The following is a 24,453-nucleotide window of genomic DNA, read 5'->3' as shown; positions in this document are numbered from 1 at the left end:
TATCAATTTAACTAATTTTTTGTACTCTGTTTTTGTGTACAATTTTTTCAATATTATTTATTTCATTATAAATCTTTGTATTTGGTCCATCAATATTTTTACAATGAGGGACCTTGATATATATTTTTATGTTTATTTTTAGGTTCTGTTTCTACTAACACTCTATCATTAACTTTAATTTACAAAGGCTTAGCCGTTTTATCGTATAAATCTTTATTTCTAATCTTATGTTTATTAATCAAGTTTTTTGCCATTTTATGAGATGTTTGCATTCTATATTTTAGCTCTTTTGTTTAATTTTCTATATTTTAAACCGGATCAATTTGTTCCTTTTGTAATTCATGTGGCATTGTAGATTTTCGGCCAAATATTAATTCAAAGGGAGTAAATTTATTATCAAAAACCGCACTACTTGTAGTATTGTGTAAAAATGTAAAGTATTTTAAATATGTATCCCAATCTGAATACGTTTCGTTTAGATATGCACGCAAGTATTCGTTAAAGACTCTATGATTTCTTTCAACAGTACCAACAGTTTCGTGGTGGTAAGCTGTTGAGAAATCATGATCAATCTTTAAAAGTTTTGTCAATTCAGAGAATAATTCGTTTTTATATTCCGTTCCTAAATCGGATCTAATAGCTTTCATTGTACCATATGTTAATATAAAGGTTTCAAAAATAGCCCAAGCAATAGTTTTTGCTGATTTATCTGGTACAGCTACTGTTACCAGGTATTTGGAAAAGTCACAAATCATAGTAACAGCGAACTTGTTACCATAGTTTGATTCTGGAAGTGGACATATTGTATCAACAATGACTATGTCACAAGATTTACAGGGTGTTGGAGTAAGGACAAGATTTTCTTTTGTTTTGGGGCTCGCTTTGTTTAAAAGACATTTATTGCAATTTATACAAATTTCGCTATATCACGTGTCATGTTTTTCCAGTAATATTTAATTCTTAATTTGGCATATAACCTTTTTGTTCCACAATGACCTCCTAACAATGGATCTTCGTGATAAATTGTCATAAGTTTTTGTTTCTGTTCATTGTCTGTTACGGTCTCTACAGGGTCCGTCAATATTATTTTTAATGATTTTAAAATTTCATTTCCGCGGATTTTAAAATTCGTAATTGAAAAATTATGGAAAAATATATCATTTTTTGGCCATTATAATTGTTTAATATTGTGATTGTCGGCTGCTTTTTCAAGCCTCGAAAGTAACTCATCTAAATTCGTTATTTCGTTAACATTCACGAGATTAAGTAAATTATATTTTGTATGTTTTAAATGCGCATAAATTTGTAAATTGGAGATCTCCTTATTTTTATTATATTGTATAGTTGATTTTACTCGCAGTATTTTTTTTGAAAAATCGTATGAAAATTTAACATAGACTTGTACTTTATTATCGTTAGATGTCGTCTCATTTAAAGTAATATTTTCGTTTTGTAATTATGTTTGTTTAATTTGTGATCGCGTTTTAACGGCTAAAACGTGTTTTGTCCAATCTTCAATTTCGTCTATACTTATACGCGAAAGTGCATCAGCCACAACATTCGATTTTCCTTTAATATATTCAATTGTAAAATTGTATTCTGATAAATCTAATCGGATTCTAGAGAGTTTCGAGGAAGGATCTTTCATATTAAATAGATAAACTAATGGTCTATGGTCTGATTTTACCGTGAAATGTGTACCGTAAACATACGGCCGAAAATGTATTGCTAAAAGTTCTAACTCTAAGATTGCCCTTTTCTGTTCGGCTTTATTGAAAGATATTGATGCAAAGCAAATCGGTAAATCCTTATCTCCATGTTTTTGGCTTAATATAGCGCCACAACCACTCTTAGATGCATCTACAGTGATAATAAATTCTTTTGCAAAATCAGGGTATTTTAATAGTTGAGGAGACATTAATGATAATCTTAATTTTTCGAAAGCATTTTCGCAAGCATCATCCCAAACAAATTCAATTTTTTCCGATTTAGACGATTTAAAGGGGCTGCCAGTGACGCAAAGTTAGGTATAAAAGCCTATAATAATTTGCAAATGCAACGAATCTCCTAACAGCGTCTTTGTCTTTAGGCTTAGGGTATTTTTTAGTTGCGTCTATTTTTGAGTCATCTGGCAGCAGGCCTTTTGAGGTGCATTTATGGCCTAAAAAAGTTACTTCAGAACGAAGGAAATTGCATTTGTTGCGATTTAACTTTAGATTGAATTTTCTACAAGTTTTGAAATCTTTTTCTAAATTTTTGAGGTGATGTGTCCCGCTACAACCGATGACGATAACATCGTCAATGTACATAAAAGCTTGATTTGGCAAAATGCCTGAAAATGCTAATGACATCATTAATGAAAAAGAGTTTGGTGCTATATTTAAACCGAAAGGTAAAACTTTCCAACGAAAAGCTCCTCGATCTGTACTGAAAGATGTAACGTCTCTAGAATTGACATGAAGTGGTATTTGGTGAAAACCAGAAAAAAGATCTAAAGTTGAAAAATATTTGGCTCTGCCAAGATTGTCGAGTATGTCGTCTACACGTGCCAACGGAAATTTGTCTGCGATAAGCTTTTTGTTGACTGCTCTGAAATCAACGCACATACGATAAGACTTTTGGCCTGAAGGATCTTTTTTCGGTACCAGAATTAAAGGACTGTTATAATTGGAAAAGCTGGGTTCTATTATATCATTTCGCATTAAATTTTCGACTTGTTTATTAATTTCTTCGCGTTGTGTATATGGTAAACGATAATTTTTATATAGACTGAATTTTTATCAGCTAAACGTAGTTTTTGTTCGTAAAAGTTATTTAAAGTCATACGGTCAGTTTTTAAAGCGAATACATCAGCATATTTTAAGCATAAACCTTTTTGAGCATAACCTGGCATTTGATTTTTCAAAATTTTCGTTAATTACTCTAAGTGTTTTTGACCTTTTGAAGTTTCGTTGATTTTGTAGACATTGTAGTTGGTGATATCTTCTGTTACGATATTGCAATTGTTGGCATGTTTTACTTCGCCAGTAACATTTAAGATTTTTATACCTTTCATGAAAATGAAATGGTATATTAATTTCGTCACGAAACCCAAAATTGTAAGTCCTTAAAAGAAAATAGATAGACCCACCATTAAGTATGCCGAAATAATCAGGATGAAGAGCTGAGTTGATTTATCCATGTCCGTCTGTCCGTCTGTCTGTTTGTATGCAAACTAGTCCCTCAATTTTTGAGATATCTTGATAAATTTGGTGAGCGGGCGTATTTGGGTGTCCGATTAGACAATTGTCGGAACCGGCCGGATCGGACCACTATAGCATATATCCTCCATACAACCGATTTTTCAGAAAAAGAGAATTTTTGTCATATCTTCCTCAATTTAACAGATTGAAGCTTAAAACTTCACCATATACTTTCGTATATTGCACATATAGTTTGGATGTTTGTCCAGACGTTTGTCTTTGTGACTCAATCACGCAAGAACGGCTGAAACGATTTGGATGAAATTTCGCACGCATATAGCCAATAGTCTAGAAGGATCTACTAGCTATATTTCTTTGAAAAGGGGGAAGGTCGCCGCCCCCTAGGAACGGTTATAATTTAATTATTGTATTTTTTCGTTTTTGTGACTGAATCACGCCAGAACGGCTACACGGATTTTGATGAAATTTGGGACACAGACATAATCTACTAGCGAGATATTTTTCGAACATGGAAAGGGGGTTGGGGTTCCCACGAGCCCCTTCGAACAAATACTTTTTAACAATTTTTACACATTATAACTTTCCCTATTCGTGCCTTCACCAATATTACAGACAGGGTCAAATTAGTCGAGGTCAGTAATTTCTGGTATCTGGCTCATACAGATGGAGATCTAAACAATTTTGGAAAAACGATCGGTGGTGCTCTCTGTCTCCTCCCGCCATCCGTCCTCCTTCTATTGTTTTTATTAGCACGCTTTTATTAGCTTTACCTGTATGTTTCTTTGTAACTTTTTATTCGCTCCAACACACCTGCTGCCTTATTAACATGGTTTTAAAATTAGCTTCACCTTATTTGTACTCCCGTTAGGGCCATATCGAGAACCTTCCGGGATCGTTTGTGGACCCTTCCCGCATAATTTCTGGATGGGTTTCGCGATCCATCCGGCATCCCGCCGGGGTATTTTCGGGATCATTTGCGTACCTTTGAGAGATAAATTCTTTATGGTGTCCGGGATCACTACGGGACTATTTCGGGGTCATTTTGGGTCCCTTGTGTAATCATTCCTGGATGGTTTTAGGGATCCCTTCGGGATCCGTCCGGTATCTTCCGGCATCATTTCTGGATGGTTTTTGGAATCCGTCCGGGATCCCGTCGGGGTCAGTTTGGGAATTTCTCTCGACTAATACGGGATCATTTGGGGACCCTTTCGGCATCATTTCTGGATGGTGTCCGAGATCCGTTGGGGATCCCGTCAGGGTCATTTCGGGATCATTTGGGGTACCTACCGGCATAATTTCTGGATGGTTTTCTTTATCCGTCCGGGATCCCGTCGGGATCATTTCGGGACTTTTTCGGAAAAATTTGGAGTCCCTTCCGGCATCATTTCTGGATGGTTTTCGGGATTCGTCCGGGATCCTATCGGGATCATTTCGGGAATTTTGCGGGATCATTTAGGGTCTCTTCCGGCATCATTTCTGGATGGTTTTCGGGATCTGTCCGGGATCCTGTCGGGATCATTTCGGGACTATTTCGGCATCATTTGGGGTAACTTCCGGCATCATTTCTAGATGGTTTTTTGGATTCGTCCGGGATCCCGTCGAGATCATTTCAGGACTTTTTCGAGATCATTTGGGGTAACTTCCGGCATCATTTCCAGATGGTTTTCGGGATCCGTCCGGGATCCCGTCGGGGTCATTTCGAGACTTTTTCGCGATTAATACGGAATCATTTGAGGACCTTTCGCCATCATTTCTGTATGGTGTTCGGGATCCGTCCGGGATCCGGTCGGGGTCTATCAGGACTTTTTCGGCGATCATTTGGCGTACCTTCTGGTATAATTTCTAGATGGTTTGGGGGATCCGTCCGGGATCCCGTCGGGGTTATTTCGGGACTTTTTCGCGACTAATACGGGATCTTTTGGACACCCTTTTGGCATCATTTCTGTATGGTTTTCGAGATCCGTCCGGGATTCCGTCAGCGTCATTTCGAGACTATTAGGTGATCATTTGAGGACCTTTCCGGCATCATTTCTGGATGGTTTTCGGTATCCGTTCAGGATCCCATCGGGGTCATTTCGGGACTTTTTCGGGATCATTTGGGGTCCATTTCGGCATCATTTCTGGATGGTTTTCGGGATTCGTTCGGGATCCCGTCGGGGTCATTTCAGGACTATTAGAGGATCATTCGGGGTACCTTCCGGCATCATTTCTGGATAGCTGTCGGGATCTGTCCGGGATCCCACCGGGGTAATTTCGGGACTTTTTCGGGATCATTTGGGGTCCCTTCCGGCATCATTTCTGGATGGTTTTCGGGATCCGTCCGGGATCCCGTCGGGGTCATTTCAGGACTTTTTCGGGATCATTTGGGGTACCTTCCTGCATCATTTCTAGATGGTTTTGGGGATCCGTGCGTGATCCCGTCGGGGTAATTTCGGGACTTTTTCGCGACTAATACGGGATCATTTGAGGACCCTTTCGGCATCATTTCTGGATGGTTTTCGGGATCCGTCCGCGATTCCGTCAGCGTCATTTCGGGACTATTAGGGGATCATTTGGGGACCTTTCCGGCGCCATTTCTGGATAGTTTTCGGGATCCGTCTGGGATCCCGACGGGGTAATTTCGGGACTATTTCGGGATCATTTGGGGTACCTACCGGCATCATTTCTGGTTGGTTTTCGGGATACGTCTGGGATCCCGTCGGGGTCATTTGGGCACTTTTTATAGACTAATGCGTGGTCATTTGGGGACCCTTTCGGCATAATTTCTGGATGGTTTCCGGGATACGTCCGGGATCCCATTGGGGTCATTTCGGGACTAATAAGGGATTATTTGGGGACATTTCCGGCATCATTTCTGGATAGCTGTCGGGATCCGTCCGGGATCCCGTCGGAGTCATTTCGGGATCAGTTGGGGTACCTTCCGGCATCATTTCTATATGGTATCCGTTCGGGATCCCGTCTGGGTCTTTTCGGGACTTTTTTGGGACTAGTACGGGATGATTTGGCGACCCTTCCGGCATCACTTCTAGATGGATTTCGGGATCTGTACGGGTACCCATCAGGGTAATTTCGGGACTTTTTCGGGACTATTTCCGATAATTTGGAGAGCCTTTAGGGGTCATTTCATGCGTTTTTCTGTATTATTTCGGAATCATTTGGGGACCCTTCCGGCATCAATTCTTGATGGCTTACCGGATCCATTAGGTTAATTTCGGGACAATTTTGGGATCATTTGGGGAAGCTTCCGAGGTCATTTCTGGATTCGTCCGGGATGCCAAAGGAGTAATTTCGAGATTTTTTTGTAACTTTTTCGGAATAGTTTTCTGGATCCCATCGGGGTCATTTCCGGGCTATTTCGGGATCATTTCTGTTTGTGGTTTTCGCGATACGTCGTGGATCCCCTCGGGGTCATTTCGAAACTTTTTCTGGACTATGTCGGGATAATTTAGGAACCCTTCCTGGATATTTTCTAGATGGTTTTTGAGATCCGTTGGGAGCCCGTCAGGGTAATTTCGGAACTTTTTCGGGACTATTTCGGGATCACTTTGGTACCCTTCAGGGATCATTTCTGTGTGGTTCTCTGGATAAATCTAGAATCGTGTAGTTGTCATTTCGGGTTTTTTGGGACTATTCCGGGAACATTTGGAGACCCCTCCGGGCATTTCTGGATGGTTTTCGGGATGCGTCCGCAATAGCGTCGGGGTAATTTCGTGGCTTTTTCTCGATAATTTCGGGATCCTATCAGGTTATCAGCTCACTTAATTCTTTTTTTACACAATTACAAAAATTATTTGACTGTCGTCAAGAGTAGATGTGTTTTCAGTGTGTGTGGGGTGCGCGCATTTGAAATCGCTTTTTACACTATTATTATAATCAAGTTTTATTAAAATTTACGCTAAGTTTTCACTTCAAATAATGAATTGTAAAATCTGCAATCAAAAAGTAGACCGCGCGGACGGTGGTAAAGTCACCTGTGCCGACTGCAAATATATTTTTCATTGTGTGTGCGTCAATTTAAATAAATCCGATGTCGATTTTATGAGAAGCAACAACACCAAGTTTAGATGTGATGGATGTGGTGTCGCTCGTCGTAAATCGTTGCACATCCAGCCTCTGCCACCACCAGTGACTGCCTCTGGGCTTGCAAATACCTCCAAAGCTGCTCCGATGCTGGAAAAAAAATTTGGCATCTACAAGTTTGGATCAAGCCAAAAAACAACAACAACTGTCCGCAAAAGCAACGTCAGGTAATGGAAATGGACAAGGCAATGCTAAAGAAAACATTGCGTCTAATACCAACACAAATAATCAAAAACAGCAGATAGACAAATACACGGGTCAACAACCTAACTCCGACAGCAGTAACAAAGCAATCACTCTTCAGTTGTTATATGAAGAGATAATTGCACTAAGGGAAGTCAACACTAATGTTCTTAATGCACTCGGCGCGCTGAAAGAGGAGAATGAAGCATTTAAGAAAAAGGCGATAGTATTGGAGAGCAAACTCATTTGGAAAGAGCAGGGAGATTATGGGAATGCAATTGAAATTACTGGCATCCCACAACAGTACAGCAGCAATGCGGAAGCTTGTGTACAAAAAATTATTGTGAACACATTAGGAGTCACAATCGCGCCTACAGATATCGACAAATGCGTGGTAAAAAGCATTAAACGTAAAAATGACTCTTCGTGTGCCCGTGACGTAGTTTGCGTGCATTCCTCATCTAATGCAATCAAGAAGAGAGTGATGACCGCAAGAAAAGCAAAAGCGCGCTCGCTGTCAGCAAAGCTATTTGATGACTCCAACAATAATAAAATATATATAAACGATGCTCTCTCACGATCTACTCGAGCTTTGTTTACTGCGGCATATAAATTAAAACAAGAGAAACGATATAAATATTTATGGTTAGGAAAATCTAGCTTCCTAATGAAAAAAGCCGACAATGAGAAGGTTATCAGTATAAGAACATCTGATGATTTGCATTTAATAGTTAACTAACTAATTTTAGCTCTTCTCTTAATTTTTTATATTTACCTTTAAAGATGTTCTCAGATGTTCTGCCTAATGATAACCCAATCGTCGCTAGCAATAATGTTTTGAATAACTCGCCCTCAACTGATTCTAACAAATTATTAGTTATCCATTAAAATATACGTAGTCTTAGGCAAAATTTCGATGTATTCGTTGGTAATATAGAAGCGTTAGGTATAAAACCAGATATTATATTTTTGTCTGAAATATGGATTTTTTCTTATGAAGTAGGAGATTATAAAATCCCCAATTATAACTTTTATACAAATACCAATGACAGCTACAGTGCAGGAGGTGTTGGAGCTTTTGTACGCGATACTTTTGACTGCTCGTCAGTTAGTAATAGCTTAAAAAGTGCAGATACGTTACAGCTTTCCATTAATATCAAATGCGAACTATTTGTTTTCTTGGGAATATTCCTCTTTAGTGGTAAATGCGAAATCAGTTAATCTTTTTATTCTTGGTGACATCAATTTGGATATTTTGCATCGTTCCAGTATTACTGACGAATATTTGGCTTTAATGGCGGTAAATGGTTTGGAATCCTACATAAATGAAACCAACACGAACAATTTCAGGCAGTTGCATTGACCACGCGTTTTGTCGTTTCAACTCGCTTCCTAATAGAAATTGTACAAGTCTTAAGCGCCAAATACACGACACGAACATTTCCGCGAACATTCCCGTTATGTCATGTTTCTGCGACCTTTTCTGTCGTGTATGATGGTGTTTGCCAGTTCGCGCAAATGTTCGCCAAAAATCAAAATATTTTAATTTTTGGCGAACTGTTCGTACGTGTATGGCGAAATAGCTCATAATCGTAGTAATTTCTGAACGGAACAGACGTGCACGGAAAAGTAAAATGGACAATAAAAAATTTCTGAGTGAATTTATTGAAATGTATAAATTTTTGCCATCATTGTGGCAAGTAAAAAGCAAAGATTATTGTAATAGAATTAAAAAGAATAAAGATTATGCGACTTTAATCGAAAAATTAAAAGAAGTAGATCCTGATGCCACAAAGGATACAGTTATAAAAAAAATAAGTAGTTTGCGGGCGCAATACCGGCGTGAATCAAAAAAAAAGAGAGATAGTTTGAAATCTGGTGCTGGTGCTGAGGATGAATATATTCCTACTCTTTGTTGTTATGATTTGCTATGCTTTTTGAAAGATCAAGAAGAACCTTTGGGAGGCGTTACCACAATGCAGGATGAAAATACAAACACATTTGAGGTAAGAAAAAAGTCAAAATTTTATTGTTTCTTTTTTTTTGTGAACACAAACATTCATTTTGTTTTTATTCCGTAAATTATTCACTTTATTATATTTAATATATTGTTCTGCCACGGAACTGCTCCCACTGTATTAAAATAATTACAATATTTTTCTCGAGTAGTTTTTGCTAAATTGGATGCATTCTTTGCACTTGAAGCTTGAAGAGCTGTAAGTCCATGGTCATTATGCCAATCGGCGTATTCTATCGCTCCGGGATCTATTTCTTCAACATCGAATCCACCTTCAAAATACGTCTCCTCATTTTGCCTCCGTAAAAAGTTATGCAAGTAGCAACAGGTTAACACAATTTTCGTGACTTTTTATGGGGATGAATTAATAGTTTGTAGGAGAATTCTGAATCTTGATGCTAAAATGCCAAAACAGTTTTCAACAGTTCTTCTCGCCCGAGAAAGCCTGTAGTTAAAAATTATTTCTTCTTCCTTGAGTGTGTTGTGGCTAAATGGCTTCATGATATTTTCTAACAGGGGAAAAGCATAGTCAGCTACGAATACAAATGGTAGTTTTTCTTCTCAGTTTGGAACCGGCTGAGGGTCAGGAATTTTCAATGCTTTATTTTTTAGAGATGAAAAAAATTTTGTTTCGCTAAAAAGACAGGCATCAGACGCTCTTCCATTTGTGCCAACATCCACCATCAAAAATTCATAATTAGCATTAACCACTGCCATTAAAATGATGGAAAATTTTTTTTATAATTATAATAAAAAGATCCAGATCCAGGTGGCTTTGTTATATTGACGTGTTTTCCATCAATTGCGCCTATACAATTTGGGAAGTTCCAGCGTGCATCAAAATTTTTCGCTTCTACCTTCCAATCTTTTTCTGTTTATGGAAGCTGAAAAGTAATGAAAAACTTATAAATCTTTCTTTTTAGGAATTCACTGTTCGACCAAGCAAAAGAAAAGTTTCTGAAGAAGATACACTTATTAAAATTGCATGCGAGAGACTCGCCAACAGCCGCGAACCCAAAGAAGGTGACTCCTTGGCTCAATCATGGGCTTCGCAATATAGTGAAATGGAGGCCTCCCAGAAAACGATTGCGCGAAAAATCATATCAGATGTTTTATTTCAAGGTTGCTTGGGATCATTGGAATTTAGACACGCGATTCAAATCCAAAATGTTTTAACCCAAGTCAAATATTAACACCAAATGTCATTCCGCAATACCCAATGCGCACGTCTACGCAACTCAACTACGCGGTGCCCCAGCACATGCAGAATTATACAATAAGAGTTCCGACTCCTTTAAGTAGTGGCTCGTCCATAAACAGTAGTAGAATGTCACCTCAAGTCACACAAAACGTACGAATCGTTGAAGATACATCATCCATTAATTCGAGCTCGGTAGAAAACTTACAAAATTTCTTTGCATCGTTTGAAACGGACGAATAATTTATTTTTATTTTTACTTCAAAAAACCAATAATTTTCAGACACACATATGTAGACATGAAACTTTTCTTATTTAGTCGAAAACAAATAATTTAATCAATAAATAATTATCTTAATAAAATCTTTCAATTGACTTATTATGGCATCACAAGTCTCTGTAACTATTTTCCCAATCGTTTGGGGCGCAATTGCTGTCAAAAATTTTAAGTCTTCAAAGCTATTGCAACTAGCTAGAAAGCGCAAAGTTAAAGCAAGGCGGTGATGAGGGGGAATCGCTTCTCTCATTATTGTATCCCGTTTCGTTATGAGTGGCAAAATTTTTTGTAAAAGTTGGTCAAATGTTGCCTTGCTCATACGAACGTAATTTTTAAAATCATTTTGTGACGTGAATTCCAGTTCTTTAATAAGCTCACTTTGTCCAAGAACTGCTCGTTTTTTAAACCATTCTTTGCACCAAATTCTTTTTATGCGATCTTCTCTCTTTTTTTTACGCTTAATTGCCACAGCGAGCATTATTGCTGCAGCACAATTGTTGTCCGTATTCATCGCTGTCTGAAAGAGAACTAATGTTCGGCCAAAAGTTCGTATGGTGTATGGCCAAAGCTGCGAACAAGATTGCGGAATATTCGCGGAAATGTTCGTGTCGTGTAGTTGGCGCTTTAATATGGACTTGCAAGTAATCGATCACACGATGACTGATATACAGCTAACTGGTATTACGTCAGGCAAACCAAGTATCAGCCGCGATCGTAAATCGATTTCTAAGGTAAACTTTACGATGCTGAATAACAAGATTCTTCTCGAAAATTGGTCAGACGAGTACGCGGAAAGTAACGTCTCGCCAGCTTATGGTATATTTTTAAACACTTTAAAAGTGCACGTCAATAACTGCACTCTTAATGTGAGTCAGCGTAAACAAGTTCTGCGACTTAAACCTTGGATTACCCGAGATCTATTAAGGAAAATAAAGTTCAAAAATAAGTTAGGCAAAAAATGTGCTAAGCATCCCAATTGTAGGAAGCTTCGCACTCGCTACAATAAAATTAGCAATCATTCCAATAAAGCAATACGCACTACGCGCGATACCTTTTTTAAAAACAAGTTTAACTCAGCTTTGGGCAATACTAGAAAAGAATGGGGCGTCATCCACAGTTTCCCAAACCGCGACAGTGTAGGGAGCCACGAGCCAGTTACCCTACGTGCTGAAAGTCACCTGACTACAGACCCAGAAGAAGTTGCTAACAAATTTAATACATACTTTACCTCGATTGGTAATTCAAGTTCAACCCTTTGTGATTGTCAGTTTGCAGCCAATCTACCCTTATGCCAAGTTGCAACTAATAGTTTCTTTTTTAACCCCATATCCAGCTTCGAAATCGCTAAAATTATAAAAACATTGAACAACTCTAGCTCTTGCGGCGATGACGGTATTTCAAATAGTTCACTAAAAAAATATCCCTCAATATAGTAGACATACTGAAACATTTATTCAATAAAAGTATAACTCAGGGTGTTTTTCCTGATGATCTTAAATGTGCCATTGTAATCCCGATCTTCAAAAAAGGGAATAAGAGGGACGTACGTAACTACAGACCCATATCTCTACTCCCATCGATTTCCAAAGTATTTGAAAGGGCGGTTAAAAATAGAGTTGTGAACTTTCTAGATAAATCGAACTTTTTCAGCCCCATGCAGTTCGAATTTCGATCCAGACTCTCAACAGAGGACGCTCTGTTAGATTTCTGCTCAAAGGTGTACAAAGCTCTAGATAGTAAAAGTAACTGTGCTGGTTTATTTGTCGACATAACAAAAGCTTTTGATATGGTAGACAGGAATATACTTCTGGACAAAATACATCGTGCAGGTTTCGTGTTTCCCAATTGAAAGAGTTGATACCTACCAATATCTGGGTGTTTCTGTGGACCAATCCTTAAGTTGGTCAACACATATTTCTTGCCTGAAGGCATGCATGCGATCTACTGTGCGCTATTTTTATAGTCTAAGAAATATATGTTCAAACGCAACGCTTAAGACGCTTTATTACGCATTGGTTCACTCTAAGCTTCAATATGGCATATGCTGCTGGGGTGGTGCGTCTTACAGTAAAATCCAGCAACTTCTTACTATTTAAAAATGTGTCATAAGGAAAATATGGAATGTGAACCGTTTCCACCATGGAGTTGTTTAGAAAGCTGAAAATTCTTCCAGTAAAACACATGTACTATTACAAGACTTTAAAAATATTCTTTATTCGTTGTGGGTATTTACACAGCCTAGTCACGGATAATTATAATTTGAGGCAAAACTCACTCGGACTTGTTGTTGTTCCCACATCTCGTACTACCAATTATAATAACTTTTTTACTATCGTATCTTGTAAAGCTTTCAATACGCTACCTGCGTCTATACGTGTCATTAGAAATATGCGTGAATTTTTAAAACATATCAAATCATTTTTATTAGAGCAGTCACACGACGACATCAAAACTTTGCTGAACCCTGCCACTTAGTAATTTAAATTCAACATTGTTATTTTCTATTGTTATACATTTTATTTTACATTTTGTAACTTTAACTTCAACTGTTTAACTATTTTCACCCCACACACATTTGTATATATTCATTAATTTTTTTGAGATGGCATTCAAAACTAAAGTTTTAAATAACTTTACAGAATGCCTTACTTTTCTTTCAATTTCAATGTATTAATTTAAGTGGCAATTTTATATATGTAAACATGTAAACAATTATTTTGATTTGAAAGAAAATGAATAAATCTAATCTAATCTAATCTTTATGTACAAATGGTTTACATCTTCAGACCAATTCTAAATATTCTCGCGAAATTTTGTTCTCGCGAATTTTTTTATTCCCGTGGAAAAATTCCTCCAATTCTTTTCTCCTAGGGAGAAGAAAAATTGGGTATTAGGAATTTCGAATTTTCGAAGTCAGCTGTTTTGTCAATTGAAATTTCGTTGCGCATTTCTTATTTTGTTTAAAAAATTTAAAAGTTTAATTATTGTTGCGAATTTGTTTGAAATTAAGAAATAAGGTATAAACAATGCACATTATTGCATTTCGTGTGGTATTCACTGAAATGAGTAATGAATTGGTGCCACAGCAACATCAACAGAGGAGCATAAGAAGAAGACGGCGGGATAACACAAATCCGCCGGAGTTGCCTGCTTTCATTCTGCAAAGCAATTTTCTGGTGGCCAAGTCGAGTTGAGTTCGCCTTTCGCCATATGCCAAAATCTAATTAAGCCTTCTTGAAAAATCCTTGCGTAATTTCTGGATGGCTGCATCAAATATACAACGAGCTCTTCCGCTGGTTATGATATACTTTTCGACTTAAAATAAAGAATATTTTGGTTGTTGTTGTATTAACAGTGAGAATATTGTGGTAGAATGTAAATACATATTTTAGCACAAATTTGTACAAATAAGTGTTCTTTCTTAAAAGAACCAATTTCCTTTAACTATTTAGATGCATTCCCTTTAATTTAAGTAGTGAAAAAACTCCTATGAAATGGCAAAGAAATCTCCCTCTCCCTCACATTCATAATACCTACTTTTCTCCCACAACCGATTTCCTCTTTTTCGAACATTGTTCAGAATAGGAGGAAAGGGAGAAGTGAAAAAACTCACAAGGAATTTGTGGCGCAAACTACAGGTCTCACGCTTTGATATCTTTTAGGAGACTAGATATACTACCATGTCGTCATCTATATTTATTTAAAGTCCTAAAAGCTTTCTTTATTAGATCGGGGTACTTAGAAAGTTATCTTTCTGAAGTCTACAACCTTAGGAGTAATCTGCTTCCATCGGTACAAATCCCGCATGCTAGGACATCTCACTTCAGAAGCTTTTATACATACACGTCGTACAAAATGTTCAACTCTCTCCCTGCTTCTATACAGTTTATAAGAAATCTTAACCTATTTCAAAGGAAAATAAAAATGTATCTAATTAGTTTTAGCCACTTCGATCTAGAAGCCTTGCTGAGGACGCTGTTGTAAACCATATCTAATTTTTGTATCTATTTCAGCTGTTTCTCTATCGGAACCTTAACTAATTAACGAATTATCAATTGTTTCTCTATCGTAATCCTAACTAATTATCTGAATTATTATGAGCTTATTCTATAATATTATTAAAAACTATACACCCCACACTGAAAAAGAATTTTACTTTGTGAACTGGCATTTAATACTATTTTAAAATTTAATATAAAAAATGCCATGTACTTTTCTTATGCTATATAGTAATAGAATGTGCTCTTTCAATATTGTAATTTATTTAAAATATGCATTAAGAAAATGTTTAATAAATAAATAAATAAAAATGCATTAGACAGAAACAAATTTTTAAACAGATAAGTTGATAAGCAGGCTAACGTGAATAGCCCATATATTTCATTTTCTCCTTGCGGACGGGGACGCGGGTAAAGGCTAGTAGTATATATTTATAGTATATATATATATATTTTTCCGCAATTTCAACCCCATTTTAACAGCTAGAAGCTTCAAATTTCACCGAATGCTTACGTATATAGCATATATTGTTGTCTGAAAAAATCATTGAGATCGGTGGTATATATAGTATATATCGCATACAACCGGTTGTTCAGATAAGAAACTTTGCGCAATTTCTGCCCCATTTTAACAGCTAGAAGCTTCAAATTTCACCAAATGCTTACGTATATAGCATATATTGTTGTCTGAAAAAATCATAGAGATCGGTGGTATATATGTATATTATATACCCCATATAAACTGTAATTTTTGCCCCTTTTTTACGGCTAGAAGCTTCAAAATTCATCAAATTTCATCAAATAGTTACGCTTACGCCATATATTTTTGAAATACGTGATTCGTAGTCATAGTTTTTACATGCAGACCACAAAAAACGTGAAGCTTTGCGTCCTCACACAAAGTACCTACCTATTTTTTATTTTTTATTTATCTTAAAAATCGTTTATATATGTACAAATTTCACCAATTGCTTACGTGTAAAGCATATATTGTTGTCTGAAAAAATCATAGAGACCGGTGGTATATATAGTATATCTCATACAACCGATTGTTCAGATAAGAAACTTTGCGCAATTTCTGCCCCATTTTAATAGCTAGAAGCTTCAAATTTCACCAAATTCTTACGTATATAGCATATATTGTTCTCTGAAAAAATAATTGAGATCGGTGGTATATATAGTATATATCTCATACAACCGATTGTTCAGATAAGAAACTTTGCGCAATTTCTGCCCCATTTTAACAGCTAGAAGCTTCAAATTTCACCAAATGCTTACGTATATAGCATATATTGTTGTCTGAAAAAATCATAGAGATCGGTGGTATATATATTATATACCCCATATAAACTGTCATTTTTGCCCCTTTTTTACGGCTAGAAGCTTCAAATTTCAACAAATTTCATCAAATAGTTACGTTTACGTCATATATTGTTGACATACGTGATTCGTAGTCATAGTTTTTACACGCAGACCATAAAAAACCTGAAACTTTGCATCCTCACACAAAGTACCTACCTATTTTTATACTTTCATGAAAATGAAATGGTATATTAATTTCGTCACGAAACCCAAAATTGTAAGTCCTTAAATGAAAATAGATAGACCCACCATTAAGTATACCGAAATAATCAGGATGAAGAGCTGAGTTGATGTAGCCATGTCCGTCTGTCTGTTTGTATGCAAACTAGTCCCTCAATTTTTGATATATCTTGATAAAATTTGGTGAGCGGGTGTATTTGGGTGTCTGATTAGACATTTTTCGGAACCGGCTGGATCGGACCACTATAGCATATATCCTCCATACAACCGATTTTTCAGAAAAAGAGGATTTTTGTCATATCTTCCTCAATTTAATAGATTGAAGCTTCAAACTTCACCATATACTTTCGTATATTGCACATATTGTTGTCTGAAAAAAATGATGAGATTGGTCGTATATATAGTATATATCCTCCACAACCGATTGTTCAGATAAGAAACTTTTCGTAATTACTGACCTATTTTAAGAGCTAGAGGCCTCAAATTTCAACGAATGCTTACGTATATAGCATATATTGTTGTCTGAAAAAATCATAAAGGTCGGAGGTATATATAGTATATATATGAAGGATATATATGAAGTATATATAAGTATATATATATATATATGAAGTATATATAGTATATATATATATATATTTTCGCAATTTCAGCCCCATTTTAATAGCTAGAAGCTTCAAATTTCACCGAATGCTTACGTATATAGCATATATTGTTTTCTGAAAAAGCATAGAGATCGGTTGTATATGTAGTGTAATCTCATACAACCGATTGTTCAGATAAGAAACTTTTCGCAATTTCTACCTAATTTTAACAGCTATAAGCTTCAAATTTCACCGATTGTTTACGTATATAGTATATATTGTTGTGTACAAAAATCATAGAGATCGGTGATATATATAATATATATGATGGTATATATAGTATATACATATATGGGATATTCCATCCCATTTCGACCAATTTTGAACCCGACCCCTTTAGAATTGGCTGAAAGTTTTTCTTCTTTTTCTAGCTTACGAAAAACGTTTTTCAGAAGTTTTTAAAATTTTTTCATCTAACCCAAAAAAAAATTATGAATTTTTAAAAAAACACCGTTTTTGTTTTCAAAATGCTACAACTTTTTCAAAAATTGACCGTTTGGGATCTTTTTTTTTTAAATTTGTTTTTAAATGTACTTTTCGGAAAAAATACAAAAAAATTTTTAAAGTTTTTTTTTTGTAAGTTTTCAGTTTTTCGAGATTTTTCGAATTTCGCCCTTTTTTTCTCATAAAAAACTTCAATCAATTCTGCAATCATCCCCACTAATCCCGGAGTGGGCCGAGAATTTTTTTTTTTTTATTTAATTGAAAAAAAAACTTTAAAATTTTTTTTGTATTTTTTCCGAAAAGTACATTTAAAAACATATTTAAAAAAAAATGGTTCCAAACGGTCAATTTTTAAAAAATTATAGCATATAAACTGTCATTTTTGCCCCTTTTTTACGGCTAGAATTTCATCAAATTTCATCAAATAGTTACGTTTACGTCATAAATTTTTGAAATACGTGATTCGTAGTCATAGTTTTTACATGCAGACCACAAAAAACGTGAAGCTTTGCATCCTCACACAAAGTACCTACCTATTTTTATACCTTTCATGAAAATGAAATGGTATATTAATTTCGTCACGCAACTCAAAATTGTAAGTCCTTAAAGGAAAATAGATAGACCCGCCATTAAGTATACCGAAATAATCAGGATGAAGAGCTGAGTTGATTTAGCCATGTCCGTCTGTCTGTTTGTATGCAAATTAGTCCCTCAATTTTTGAGATATCTTGATAAAATTTGGCGAGCGGGTGTATTTGGGTGTCCGGCTAGACATTTGTCGGAACTGGCCGGATCGGACCACTATATCGTATATCCTCCATATAACCGATTTTTCAGAAAAAGAGGATTTTTGTCATATCTTCCTCAATTTAACAGATTGAAGCTTCAAACTTCACCATATACTTTCGTATATTGCACATATTGTTATCTGAAAAAATTGATGAGATCGGTCGTATATATAGTATATATCTCCCACAACCGATTGTTCAGATAAGAAACTTTTCGTAATTACTGCCCTATTTTAAGAGCTAGAGGCTTCAAATTTCAAAGAATACTTACCTATATAGCATATATTGTTGTCTGAAAGAATCATAAAGATTGGTGGTATATATAGTATATATATGGTGGTATATATAGTATACTAGCAGATCCGGCAGACGTTGTTCTGCCCTAAATTTGGTCTATCTGCATACATTTTAATAAGCTTTTTCCGTCCTAATCTTTGTATTCACGCCTCCCTCCGTATTTTTCGCTTTATCTATCTCCATCTTCGTCTCATTCTATCTCTTTCGCAGTCTCCTTCTCTCTTTTCTCTTCTCTCAATTTTCTCTCATTCTTCTTAATATCTTATTACCAGTCCCAGAGTATTTATTTTGTCACAGTCCCATTCCGAGTCTCAATCCCAGTCCCAGTCCCACTCCGTGTCTCAGTCTCAGTCCCAGTCCTAGGCCTAATCACAGTCCCAGTCCGTCTCTGTTCTACGTCGCGGAAAAAAGCATCGTAAATACTAATATAGGCAAATTTATATACCAAATATCAGGCAAATCGAATAGGACGTATGTAAATAGGTATGTGGGTATTATTAGTTCATTTCTTTATTTCGGCTTCGCATCCATATTTATCAGTTTTGCCAGGTTGATGCGACTAAATCGAATATCACAATGAAAATTACTTTAAAGCTCTCAGCAACAGCTTTCATTTGATATCCATAATACACACACATTCTAGGGGTATCCGGGTCCATTTTTTGGCCTATATCTCGAAACCCTATTAACAAAACGGTGTAAAACTTTCTCTGTACTAAAGCACACATTAACAGCTTCAATTTGATATCCATAATGTAAAAACACATTCTAGGTGTATACGGGTCCACGTTTTGGCCTATATCTCGAGACCCTAGTCACCCAGCTGCATGAAACTTACTCTGTACTAAAGCACACATCAACAGCTTCAATTTGATATCCATAATTTAAAAACAGATCCTAGTGTTACCTTGATGCACGTTTTGGCTAATATCTCGAGACCCTAGTCACCCAGGGGTACGAAAAATACCCAGTAACAAAGTGCTCATAAACAGCTTCCATTTGATACCCATATTATACAAATACATCCGAGGATTACCCGGGTCCACGTTTTGCTGAAAAAATCATAGAGATCGGTTGTATATATAGTGTATATCTCATACAACCGATTGTTCAGATAAGAAACTTTTCGCAAATTCTACCCCATTTTAACAGCTATAAGCTTCAACTTTCACCGATTGCTTACGTATATAGTATATATTGTTGTGTAAAAAAATCATAGAGATCGGTGATATATATAATATATATATGATGGTATATATAGTATATGGGGTATTCCATCCCATTTCGAACAATTTTGAACCTGACCCCTTTAGAATTGGCTGAAAGTTTTTCTTCTTTTTCTGGCTTACGAAAAACGTTTTTCAGAATTTTTTCAAATTTTTTCATCCAATTCAAAAAAAGTTATGAATTTTTAAAAAACACCGTTTTTGTTTTCAAAATGCTATAACTTTTTCAAAAATTGACCGTTTGGGATCGTTTTTTTTTTTTTAATTTGTTTTTAAATGTAATTTTCGGAAAAAATACAAAAAAATTTTTCGTTTTTTTTTAATTTTTCAGTTTTTCGAGATTTTTCGAATTTCGCCATTTTTTATTTTTTTTTCTCATAAAAAACTTCAATCAATTCTGCAATCATCCCCACTAATCCCGGAGTGGGCCGATTTTTTTTTTTATATTTTTTTTATTTAATTGAAAAAAAAATTTTCAAAAATACAATTTTTTTTTATCATTTTTATTTATATAACAAAAAAATGTAAGAAAATGCTTTTTAAGTATTCTTTTGTTTATATATTATGGTAATCTATGATTAAAATAACCATAAATTACATAAATTTATAAATTATAAATTAAATTACCATAATATATAAAGAAAAGAATACTTAAAAATCATTTTCTTACATTTTTTTATTATATAAATAAAATTGATAAAAAAAATTTTATTTTTGAAATTTTTTTTTCAATTAAATAAAAAAAATAAAAAAAAAAAATCGGCCCACTGCGGGATTAGTGGGGATGATTGCAGAATTGATCGAAGTTTTTTATGAGAAAAAAAAAAATGGCGAAAATCGAAAAATCTCGAAAAGCTGAAAAATTAAAAAAAAACAACTTTAAAAATTTTCTTGTATTTTTTCCGAAAAGTACATTTCAAAACAAAATTTATAAAAAAAAAGATCCCAAACGGTCAATTTTCAGATAAGAAACGATTGTTCAGATAAGAAACTTTGCGCACTTTTTGCCCCATTTTAACAGCTAGAAGCTTCAAATATTACCAAATGCTTACGTATATAGCATATATTTTTGTCTGAAAAAATCATTGAGATCGGTGGTATATATAGTATATATCTCATACAGCCAATTGTTCAGATAAGAAACTTTGCGCAATTTCTGCCCCATTTTAACAGCTAGAAGCTTCAAATTTCACCAAATGCTTACGTATACAGCATATATTGTTGTCTGAAAAAATCATTGAGATCGGTGGTATATATAGTATATATCGCATACAACCGGTTGTTCAGATAAGAAACTTTGCGCAATTTCTGCCCTATTTTAACAGCTACAAGCTTCAAATTTCACCAAATGCTTACGTATATAGCATATATTGTTGTATGAAAAAATCATTGAGATCGGTGGTATATATAGTATATATCTCATAAAACCGATTGTTCAGATAAGAAACTTTGCGCAATTTCTGCCCCATTTTAACAGCTAGAAGCTTCAAATTTCACGAAATGCTTACGTATATAGCATATATTGTTGTCTGTAAAAATCATAGAGATCGGTGGTATATATAGTATATATCTCATACAGCCAATTGTTCAGATAAGAAACTTTGCGCAATTTTTGCCCCATTTTAACAGCTAGAAGCTTCAAATTTCACCAAATGCTTACGTATACAGCATATATTGTTGTCTGAAAAAATCATTGAGATCGGTGGTATATATAGTATATATCGCATACAACCGGTTGTTCAGATAAGAAACTTTGCGCAATTTCTGCCCTATTTTAACAGCTACAAGCTTCAAATTTCACCAAATGCTTACGTATATAGCATATATTGTTGTATGAAAAAATCATTGAGATCGGTGGTATATATAGTATATATCTCATAAAACCGATTGTTCAGATAAGAAACTTTGCGCAATTTCTGCCCCATTTTAACAGCTAGAAGCTTCAAATTTCACGAAATGCTTACGTATTTGTCATATATTGTTGTCTGTAAAAATCATAGAGATCGGTGGTATATATAGTATATATCTCATACAGCCAATTGTTCAGATAAGAAACTTTGCGCAATTTTTGCCCCATTTTAACAGCTAGAAGCTTCAAATATCACCAAATGCTTACGTATATAGCATATATTTTTGTCTGAAAAAATCATTGAGATCGGTGGTATATATAGTATATATCTCATACAGCCAATTGTTCAGATAAGAAACTTTGCGCAATTTCTGCCCCATTTTAACAGCTAGAAGCTTCAAATTTCACCAAATGCTTACGTATATAGCATATATTGTTGTCTGAAAAAATCATTGAGATCGGTGGTATATATAGTATATATCTCATAAAACCGATTGTTCAGATAAGAAACTTTGCGCAATTTCTGCCCTATTTTAACAGCTAGAAGCTTCAAATTTCACCAAATGCTTACGTATATAGCATATATTGTTGTATGAAAAAATCATTGAGATCGGTGGTATATATAGTATATATCTCATACAACCGATTGTTCAGATAAGAAACTTTGCGCAATTTTTGCCCCATTTTAACAGCTAGAAGCTTCAAATATCACCAAATGCTTACGTATATAGCATATATTTTTGTCTGAAAAAATCATTGAGATCGGTGGTATATATAGTATATATCTCATGCAGCCAATTGTTCAGATAAGAAACTTTGCGCAATTTCTGCCCCATTTTAACAGCTAGAAGCTTCACATTTCACGAAATGCTTACGTATATAGCATATATTGTTGTCTGTAAAACTCATAGAGATCGGTGGTATATATATTATATACCCCATATAAACTGTCATTTTTGCCCCTTTTTTACGGCTAGAAGCTTCAAAATTCATCAAATTTCATCAAATAGTTACGTTTACGTCATATATTTTTGAAATACGTGATTCGTAGTCATAGTTTTTACATGCAGACCACAAAAAACTGAAGCTTTGCATCCTCACACAAAGTACCTACCTTTTTTTATTTTATATTTATCTTAAAAATCGTTTAGATATGTTCAAATTTCACCAAATGCTTACGTGTATAGCATATATTGTTGTCTGAAAAAATCATTGAGATCGGTGGTATATATAGTATATATCTCATACAACCGATTGTTCAGATAAGAAACTTTGCGCAATTTCTGCCCCATTTTCACAGCTAGAAGCTTCAAATTTCACGAAATGCTTACGTATATAGCATATATTGTTGTCTGAGAAAATCATAGAGATCGGTGGTATATATATTATATACCCCATATAACCTGCCATTTTTGCCCTTTTTTTACGGCTAGAAGGTTCAAATTTCAACAAATTTCATGAAATAGTTACGCTTACGTCATATATTGTTGACATACGTGATTCGTAGTCATAGTTTTTACACGCAGACCACAAAAAACCTGAAACTTTGCATCCTCACACAAAGTACCTACCTATTTTTATACCTTTCATGAAAATGAAATGGTATATTAATTTCGTCACGAAACCGAAAATTGTAAGTCCTTAAAGGAAAATAGATAGACCCACCATTAAGTATACCGAAATAATCAGGTTGAAGAGCTGAGTTGATTTAGCCATGTCCGTCTGTCTGTTTGTATGCAAACTAGTCCCTCAATTTTTGAGATATCTTGATAAAATTTGGTGAGCGGGTGTATTTGGGTGTCCGATTAGACATTTGTCGGAACCGACCGGATCGGATCACTATAGCATATATCCTCCATACAACCGATTTTTCAGAAAAAGATTTTTGTAATATCTTACCCAATTTAACAGATTGAAGCTTCAAACTTCACCATATACTTTCGTATATTGCACGTATTGTTGCCTGAAAAAATTGATGAGATCGGTCGTATATATGGTATATATCCCCCACAACCGATTGTTCAGATAAGGAACTTTTCGTAATTACTGCCCTATTTTAAGAACCGAATGCTTACGTATATGGCATATATTGTTGTCTGAAAAAATCATAGAGATAGGTTGTATATATAGTATATATCTCATTCAACCGATTGTTCAGATAAGAAACTTTTCGCAATTTCTACCCCATTTTAACAGCTGTATGCTTCAAATTTCACCGATTGCTTACATATATAGTATATATTGTTGTGTCAAAAAATCATAGAGATCGGTGATATATAATATATATATGATGGTATATATGTATAGTATATATATAGTATATATATTTTTTTTTGCGATTTCGGCCCTATTTTAACAGCTAGAAGCTTCAAATTTCACCAAATGCTTACGTGTATAGCATATATTGATGTCTGAAAAAATCATTGAGATCGGTGGTATACATAGTATACATATATCTCATACAACCGATTGTTCAGATAAGAAACTTTGCGCAATTTCTGCCCCGTTTTAACAGCTAGAAGCTTAAAATTTCACCAAATGCTTACGCATATAGCATATATTGTTGTCTGAAAAAATCATAGAGATCGGTGGTATATATATTATATACTTCATATAAACTGTCATTTTGGGCCCTTCTTTACGGCTAGAAGCTTCAAAATTCATCAAATTTCATCAAATAGTTACGTTTACGTAATATATTGTTGAA

The 24,453-nt window shown here is 35.1% G+C and overlaps 1 protein-coding gene and 1 pseudogene across 6 annotated transcripts in view; both read left to right on the top strand.

Moving 5' to 3' along the window:
• Positions 1-24,453, top strand: part of chico (insulin receptor substrate 1 chico) — a 1,085,300-nt gene that overhangs the window by 910,012 nt on the left and 150,835 nt on the right. The gene's annotated exons all lie outside the window — the stretch shown is intronic.
• LOC137240212 (uncharacterized) lies at positions 2,386-11,011 on the top strand (annotated as a pseudogene).

This window comes from Eurosta solidaginis, chromosome 2 (assembly GCF_040869045.1).
Source record: "Eurosta solidaginis isolate ZX-2024a chromosome 2, ASM4086904v1, whole genome shotgun sequence".
NCBI classification, from domain to species: Eukaryota; Metazoa; Arthropoda; class Insecta; order Diptera; family Tephritidae; genus Eurosta; species Eurosta solidaginis.
This window is presented reverse-complemented; position numbering and strand designations above follow the sequence as displayed.